Raw genomic sequence first — 9,280 nt, forward strand, 5'->3', positions numbered from 1 at the left:
AGCCCTAAAAGAACATGATTACACACATTTAATTTTCTCTGTTTTCTTGTCTGGTTTTCACTCGTTATCTTGAGAAAACAAAGTTGCGATCTTGAGAAAACAAGTGAAATTAACTCGTTATCTTGAGCGAACTGAGAAAATAAAATGTATTTAATCATGTCCTTTTCAGGGCTTTCGTAAAAAACTGTTTTAATGTCAAAACAAAATTAATTCAGTGAAATCATAGAACTTCAAACATCAGGGCTGCTAAAGTTACACCTTTTTTGTGTTGCACTATAGCTATTATATATATATATATGTATATATATATATACATATATATATATATATATATATATATATATATAAAACATCATAAATGCTACAAAAACTATACAAGTATGCAAACATCCTTTTATTTACACATGTGAGGCATATTCTAGTCACAGAATTTCTTAGTTTTCAAGCAAGAACTTTAGATTTGAAGATTTATTGTACATGCCATAGTTAACACTGTGAAGAAAAACATTAAATACATTTTTATACTTCTTAAATGTTTTCTAAATGTAATGCAAATTCAAACCTGCTGATACAAAAACTGACCTCAGTGTTTTCACCACATGACCCCCTGATAAACAGGTCACTCAAGAGAATGTAATAGCAGATATTCATCATGTTTCAACACTACTCAACAAATTCAAGAGATAAAGAATCAAATGCAACATTGTTTATAACACCATAACATTTAACACACAAAGATCATACACCTGAATATTTAGAAGCTTCACACTCTCAAAGGCAGCGTTGTTGCCTTGATTAAAGTGTACACTTAAACCCTGAGCTGCACAGTAAAATGAGCAAAAGTTTGCAGTTTTTCCTATAATACATCTGGCATTATATAGACATCTTCGTCTTCTTGGGGGTCAGGGAGGATGGAGAGATTACAAGTCGGATCGTTGCTGTATATTGCATCATCTGGTAGGCCTCCATCACACTGCAGATACAAATCCTCCTCGGGTTCTCTCAATGACCTGCAGACAAAGAATGAATGCATTTCTGTCAGAGGGGATTATAACATGAGAGAAATATTTTAAGAACTGCATATTTCTTTTGTTGCTCAGCAATGGCGGTTCTGGAGAGGGGCTAACAGGGGCCAGTGCCCCTGTAAAACTGAACCTGGACCCCCCTGTGCCCCCCCCGTCCACACCAAACAAATATTATACAATAAAAAAGCTTTGGTATCGCGCCGATGTTACAGCCGGAACACATGTGTGTTGCACTTGGTTCGTGTAAACAGTGTAAACAGTGTAAACAGCCAAACAGCTGCTGTCAGTCTGCATTTTGATATAGTACACAGTAGTGTTTATGTCTAGTATATAGGGATGCACTGATGTTTTGCCAGTTTGTTCTCAGCCGGTCCTCGCCCTTCTCAGTCTCTTTTGTCAGGGTTGAATGTGTCCCTCTGACAACACCTTTGGCCCCAGCCTGACCTCCCCAGTAAAATTGGTCTAGAACTGCCACTGTTGCTCAGAGGAGAAAACTCCACGCTGAGTCAATACCTGGCACATTTCATGAATTAACGTCAAATCCCAAAAGAAAAGTCGCCACCCAAACGGTGTGCATTTATAACACAGCAGAATTGTGCAAAATGGGGAAATTCAGAACATAACCCCCCCCCCCCGGTTTCTTCATCTGCTTCCGTTCTGCTCTTTTTTTGGGACATTGCACTTTCATAAATTGAGTTTCAGCTTCATCATTTCCTCATTTTCGATCTTAAAATACAAAACTAGTTCCAAAAAACCTTCCTGTTACAGTAAAAAAAGTGCCTTAAAGTAAAGCTCACCTGCTTGGTTTTGCTGGCTGCCTGTTGGCTCTGGTGTTCAGGTTTTCATAAATTGGGGCCTGTGCTGTTGGTTGGTCTTTGGTCAAAGAAGTATACGTATGTTGATCAGCTTGTGGCGTCTCTATGTATTCCTCCTTCTTCACGCTTCTTGTGCGCCCCAACGGTATCATATTCCTGATGGTGCTGTGGTATTTGTATATGATCAAACAAGCTGCGATCACCAGCAGCAAGAAGAAGATTGTCAGACCTGAGGCCAGACCTGCAGGGGAGCCACGGGGGGGACATTCAGCCGTGTAATTTCCATGGACACAAGTGTTGTTGGCAAGCATGATCTGCAAGAAAGTTACAGAATACAACAGTGACCGCACGGTTTAATCATAATAAAACACAGCACAATGGACATTTTCAATCACCTTTGATTCTTTAGACAAATTCAAATGCCTTAGATATGGATTAGACTTTCCAATTTACTTCATGATGACAGTTTTACATAAATTATATAAAATCTAAAGCCAATAAAGAGTTATAAAAATAGACTACATCCCAGTAAAAGTTGTAAAATAATATATCAGCCAAGTCAAACAGTTTCCCGTCACAGTGAAGGTCAGTTTCTCTTACCAAACAGAGCTCCTGCGATGTGGGTCAAGGACTGTTCCGTTGGTGAAGTCATGTAGTTTGTCTTGAACGCCTCTCACACATGCAACAGTGAAGTTCCCTTTTTGTTGAAATCATGGAACTGGTCGACAAATACCCAAAGACTTCCTGTAAGAGACTGCTCTGAAAATAAACGGCTGAGGATGAGGCCGAGTTATTGTTACTGAATCTGGGGTGGGAGAATAATCAGCTTCTATATCACAGTGTATGAGTTCAAGCCCGACATGTACGCAACACTTTGGTAACAATTTGGTGAAGATAACTTTTAAGGGTCTTCTTTCATATAGAGATCAAATTGTTACAACTTTTTAGCATGAGAATCAGAACATGTCATCCATCCCCCGGGGAAAATCAGGCTTTATAGTTGTTCTTTTACAGATTACAAGCATTAAGAAAGAGAAGAAAGATACTTAAAAGTGAATTGCACACAAGTTTACATCATGCTATAAGAGAGAAAATTCTGCAATACATTCAAAGTAATAAATAAGAAATGAGGATGATAGCTATACTTACAATAAATGCACGCTGGGATTGATGAAAAAACCTATTGTCACTCTTAGTTTCAGTTCTGCACTGTAAGATTCCTGCACCAATTATCATCCATTCACCAGGCAACTTATAATCTTTGACTTGTGATGCAACTCATTTTAAAGTTTGTCCTTTTGTCTTTGCTGAAAAGGTGACTGTCTATTGAAAGAGGTGATAACCAAATGAACACACACACACACACACACACACACACACACACACACCACACACACACACACACACACACACACACACACACACACACACACACACCTAAACAAACACATTAAGGTTCATATAATGAATGTAGTGTTACCTCTCCTGCATGTCTATCGAAGTAGATTAATTTGTGAAACTGTCACGGCATATCGTTTTGAACTAACAACATCAGAGCGAAGCTGACACAGCAGCAGCAGAGCTGGGCTCTCACTGAACCGGATCTTTACCTCCCCCTGCTGTCACTTTCAGAACACACACAACCATCATGCCACATTAACACTGAAACTGTTCTGGCCACAAAAGAACAATAAAGAAATGATTCATGTTCTTGTTAAGTTCATGTGAGGAAGAATGTTGTAAGTCTTTTCCAGTGGTAGACAGTAACAAAGTAAATGTACTTCCTCTCAACAATAAAACTTGTACTGGAGTAATATTTGACATAGAGTATCTATACTTTGACTTAAGTAATGAAACTGTGTACTTTGTCCACCACCGGTCTTTTCTCTCCAGATACTTTTGATTGCAAATGATCCTGACTTTGCTTACTGAACAAATAAGACCTTGAATCAAACTGTGTTTTGCCAATGTTAAAATAACTAGTTCATCCTATTTTGTACTACGATACATGTAATTTAACAGTCTATTGTATGTGCAGTTGATGTTACAATGAGACATGTTTCCTACTTTTATTTTGAAGTTCTAAGAATAACTCACACAGCGTACCTGTAAATCCTGTTGCTAACAGGAGTTATTGTTCACTACAATAGAGCCTCATTAGAGTCTCATGATAGTGTTTCCTCAGTTCATCAGCTCCTGTTTCTATTGAGTCTTTATGTATGACACATTTTATATCTGGTGTATGAATGGGGCTTTGCGGGAGAGGTATTAGTTTAGATTTGTTTTGCGTCTACGTAAAGCTCTTTCAATCAATGATGAGTCTTTATAACTGAATTGTGAATTGAACCTAACACTGTCTGGATGTTTTGTTGCTGCTAGTTAACAAACTCGCACATGGTGGTGTGTCAGGTGGTGTGAAATTTGTCAAATTTCAATCTTGTACCAATTACTGGTACCAACATAGTGACAGAAATGCAGGCCTCCTATAGTGGGTCCATCTGTTACCTCAGCTCCTCTTTGATCCACATTACCACGCTGTTTATACAGCCTGCCAGTAAGAAAAGAGCCTTCATTTCCTTCTTTTACTAAGTACACATTTATTTTAATATAACTTAGCCTTTGAATAGGCTTACATATTAGTTTTAAGGGTTAAATGAATCCATTGACTTCACTGTTTTGCCTGTTGTAGGACATGTAAAAGACTAACTTAGCTTTTGCAGGTGTCACAACATTGTGTTAAAGGCTTTACAGTTTTTCTCAGTCGCTCGACATTTGCAAAACAGTAAGTGCATTTCTCAAAACAATTCCTACAAATAGAAAAACACCATGGATTACCTGCAAAAGCCAGTATCTTGCTCAAAATCCTGAGTTCATCTCTCAAAAGTAAATATCTGTGTCAATGAACATGTCAGTGCCATCAGCATGTCAAGTCCTTGTGTCATTGTGTACGGATGAGACAGTCAATTGCTTAGTCATGCTGTCAATATAACAGTGTACTCTGGACGGACGTTCTGATGTAAACTATGGCTAAAATTTTGATGACAGTTATTTTAAATTGTGAGTTACACCTTAGTGTATGTGGGAGATTGATTGCAAGTGACTGGACAAGATTCACATTTATGCTTTTACTGTTTGTACTTTAATTTGTTGCCAGACCATGTCATTGTAGTGCAGAAAGACATAATGTGCATAGCACAAAGAAAAAACAAAAAAATAAAAGTAAAAATGTGAACACAGGAGAAACTATACATGCAGTGCTGTAGGAATTACAATGCAGTGCAGTGTTCCTACACCTCTTGACTTTCCTGTCTGTTGGGCCTTCGTTAGAGAAAGTCAAGATTCACCTGGGAGCAATTTACCAATTCAGGACAGATTTTTTTTAAAAAGTCTAATGGAAATGTACAGAAATATGACTGACATATTCTGACAACGTGTTCAACATTTTGCATGTGAAGACTTATGCGATGAACTAATGCCTAAATGTTGTGGAGGGTGAGACTATTCAACAGAGACCCATGATAATGCACCTTGATCAACATGACATAAGCACTTGATAATGTAAGAAACAGCAGAGAATTGTACATAATCATTTGCATGGATGTACCAAAGCATTTGCAACTTGTTCAAAGAAATGAGAAACTGCTTTTTTGATGTGCACAAGTGACGCAATTATGTGAAGATTGAACAAGTAGCAGGTATTCTCTCGACGTGTGTTACCATCCAACTTCATCTAAATCACTCCTTCTGTCTTTGAGAGTAAAGCACCTAAAATGGTCCAAAAGATCAGAATGAAACCTAAAAGTGGTCCCTCCCTCAGACTCTCAGGTTGAACCGATAAAGAGAAGTGAAACATCACAGCCTCTAAGATCACCCTACTTGCGTATCTGATGTTAGTGCAGCGTGTTTGCATGTAAGATAAACATTAGAGATATCTGACGAAGAGCAGCTGCACAAAGGAATCCTGCACCGCACGGATGGGTTTCCTCTTTTTCTACAGGCCGTTACAAACACGCTCACCTTCAAGGTTTCCCCTCCCTGGAGGCTTATTCAGCAATAATCCTGTGAACACACACTCCTTCTCTCCACCTGCCCTGGAGTCTTCTTTTTCTATGTTACCATGGTTACTTACAGCCAAATTACACTCTCCTTAATGGCAGGTGTAAAAGCTCCACTGCAACTTCAATGCCTGTAGAAATGTAATATATAAAGACACAATGACTATCGTTGTGGAGTGAAGACTCTCAGATAAACAGATACTTAAGATGTTTCATGTTTCTGATCCATTTGAATTTACATGTAGTGTTTTTGTTCAGCTGGACAAAGGCCTCTCAAATAAAGATCACAGGCCGCTCATTTCAGCAGCTGTTCTGTATTTTCTGCTGTAACTGTGAGAGAGAGACTCCCACTGCAGTCAAGAAACAAGAAGAGACACTGAAAAGGTCTTATTCTCCAGATTTGATGCATTTTCAATACAATGCACTAGGAAAAGGCTTCACAAACACGTGACAGTAATACCCACCTGTTCTCTCTCTGAATGTTTCACATGAGTTAAATCTTTGACTGGAGTGTGCTATCCATTCACCTTTTGAGTCCTCTCAGCAGGAAGGTCACTGTTGTGACAGTATTTATCCTCAGTCAGCAGGGGGGAGATACTGCCCACTTTTCACATTAAGACTACATGCCAAAACATTTAAGGCAGATATTTCATTTGAAACTCTTTTTGATAAATAAGATAAATGAGGCATATTTACAAACACATCTGTGATTCCCTAATAAATCATATTTAGGTGTGAAATGTTGACTAAACTCACACATTGATGCCACTAGCAATCCAACTATAATGTACTTTATTCTATGTTGTATAATGTTCTGTCAAAGTGGGAAAGTGTATTACGTTGATTCGTCTTAAACAATTGCCTTAATAATAATTAAATAAATATGTATCTAATAATAGCTTTACACATCCGTGTGCCAAATCACAGAATAATCGTGTTTCTGTTAAAAAAGGGACATTTGATTTTATTCCGCAGTCCAGATGTGCGTTGCGCCTCCACTACACCCCCGCGCAGCGACGTGAGCACGCACAGCATCAACGAGGCTGCGCCAAGCTGCTCAAAGACAACCATGCTCATACCGGAAACTAGATGATCTTGCCTTCAAAATAAAAGCATTGAGCACAACAACTGCCCACCGTTCACTTAAAGTAATAGAATGCTGATTTTTATTTGCTTACTAACTACACTGTAAGGAAACTGAATGACAACTGATCTGTTGCATAGGTGAGAAATGTTTAAATAATTTAGCAAATGCTCTAATTTGCATGACACCGCTTTGCAAATCTAAGGAGTTGCTTTTGCCATTCAAAATATGCAATTTTTAAAATGACATGTTTATTAAGCAGATGTGTGTCTCTAGATTGGTGTAAAAACATGGTGCTTAAAATCCAGTGCAACATTGTCTTCCAAAATAGAAATGAAAACTCACAAATAGCATCACCCCTTCAACACAGGTCAGCCCAAATCAAATAAAAATCACTTTGCAAAAACTAATAGGTTCCTTCAATCCATTATTGTCTTCCAACAAGCTCAAAAAGGCCTGTTAAGATTTGGAAAATCAACTGACATTACTTGACTTGTAGAAAAGCAACAAAAGTACTCCACCAATCACAAATGTATGACACTACAAGGCCCACCACACTATAATAAATATAAACTAATAACATGCTATTTCTAACCACTTCAGTGTTTTATTATGACCATAACAGTCTGGCTACTGATGGCTCCATTTTGGAAGGTTGTCGGTTCGATCACAGCGCCAGCAGTCACATGCCAAAGTGCCCTTGAGCAAGACACTGAACCCCAAATTGCTCCTGCTGTTGTTCAGCGGTGTGTGAATGTGCACGAATGAGATTGATACTGATGGTCCCTTCTATATAGCAGTCTCTACCATCAGTGAGTGAATGGGTGTGAATGGGTGAATGTGACGAGCTGTGTAAAAAGCTTTTTGAGTGGTTAGAGAGACTAGAGAAGTGCTATATTAGTACAAGTCCATTAATCATCATCCATTTGAGTCAAATCTCCTCTTGTGAATTCCTACTCACTGGCACACATACTGAAACAGAGCAGTGATGATTAGCTAACGCAGCTCTGATAGGCCAGGGATAATGAAGGTTTAATAGTTATCCAAACACAAACAAAAGACTGAGACCAAGTCTCACGTGTTTCACTAATCAAATAATATATTATATTTAAGTGCAACTGCATCGTGCCATTTCCAACAAACAAGTTTATGCAACATGAGAAAAAGCCTGCCTTTATAGGAGCAAGCCAAAGATAACGAGTGGCTACTAAAATAAAAAAGTTACACCCTAAGCAAACTAGGCAGGTACACAAATATTTGTATGACATGCAGATAACAGACAAATAAATGGTTTGTGGATAAAGATATGTCCAAACTGGGAATATATACACTGAATATAACATTTGGGTAAGACATGTTAGTTTAGATCAGGGGTTCCCAAAGTGTGGGTCGGGACACGAGACACAAACCGGGGACCTTGAGATGTCTTCCAGAATGTCTTTTTTCTTAATTATTTAAAAATAAAATTTTACCCATAAAAGTAAAATATATCGCCAAAAATAATTGCTAAACTTGAAATAAAACCTTGAAAATAGAAAATGTAATGAGTTTTCTGCCTTTCTTTTTGCCAGATGACTTCTACGTTTAGAGTTAGTGAACAGTTAATTATCAAAAGCATCAGTAGCAGTAGGTTAATTCATAACGGCACAGTAAACACAGCCACATGCTCTAGGTAGGATCATTTTCTGCAGACCAGCTAAATGAATTGATGAATTTAATCACTTTGAGGGACAGTGGGGGTCACAAGTCTTTGGCACCTATATTTTGGGGGTCGCGGGCTGAAAAGTCTGGGAACCCCTGGTTTAGATGAAAGCCAGAATACTCTGGATTATATAATTGTTCAAAGGTATTTAATTCAGATGAAATCTTAGAATCATGGATTACAGATTAAATAAAGTTGGCTAATTCACTTGTGGTTAAATATATAAAAAATAATAAATAAAAATGATTGTCTTGTTCAAAAAAATTGTGCATTTGGAAACCTTTTATCCCAGCTCCTGTGATCCCAGAAGAGGGCTGGATTCAGGATTCAAGATTCAAGATTCAAGAAAGAAGATTTATTGCCAAAAGAGCTCGCACACACAAGGAATTTGACATGGTGAATGGAAAACTGGTACTTAACAAGACAGTAAGGAAAATGAATATTTAAACCTAAACACAAATCCAAAAATCCTAAATGAAAATAAAAATACTATCTGTGCAAAGAAAGATAAAGAAGTACTTTTAAAGACATGAATAAGCATGGCCGTGGGAAGTAGGGGTGCTGAGGGTGCTGCAGCACCCCCTGTTGGAAAAGGCATC

At 38.1% G+C, this 9,280-nt stretch overlaps 1 long non-coding RNA gene across 1 annotated transcript; it reads right to left on the reverse strand.

The window, feature by feature from the left end:
• Window positions 1–375: 375 nt before the first annotated feature.
• LOC117826917 lies at window positions 376–5,925 on the reverse strand. The gene is made up of 4 exons (XR_004634108.1): window positions 5,858–5,925; window positions 2,441–2,594; window positions 1,823–2,154; window positions 376–1,010 (listed from the first exon to the last, which is right to left on the reverse strand). It is a non-coding gene; the product is annotated as an uncharacterized LOC117826917 (long non-coding RNA).
• Between the last annotated feature and the right edge of the window lie 3,355 nt (window positions 5,926–9,280).

Source organism: Notolabrus celidotus, chromosome 15 (assembly GCF_009762535.1).
Source record: "Notolabrus celidotus isolate fNotCel1 chromosome 15, fNotCel1.pri, whole genome shotgun sequence".
In the NCBI taxonomy this organism is placed as follows: domain Eukaryota; kingdom Metazoa; phylum Chordata; class Actinopteri; order Labriformes; family Labridae; genus Notolabrus; species Notolabrus celidotus.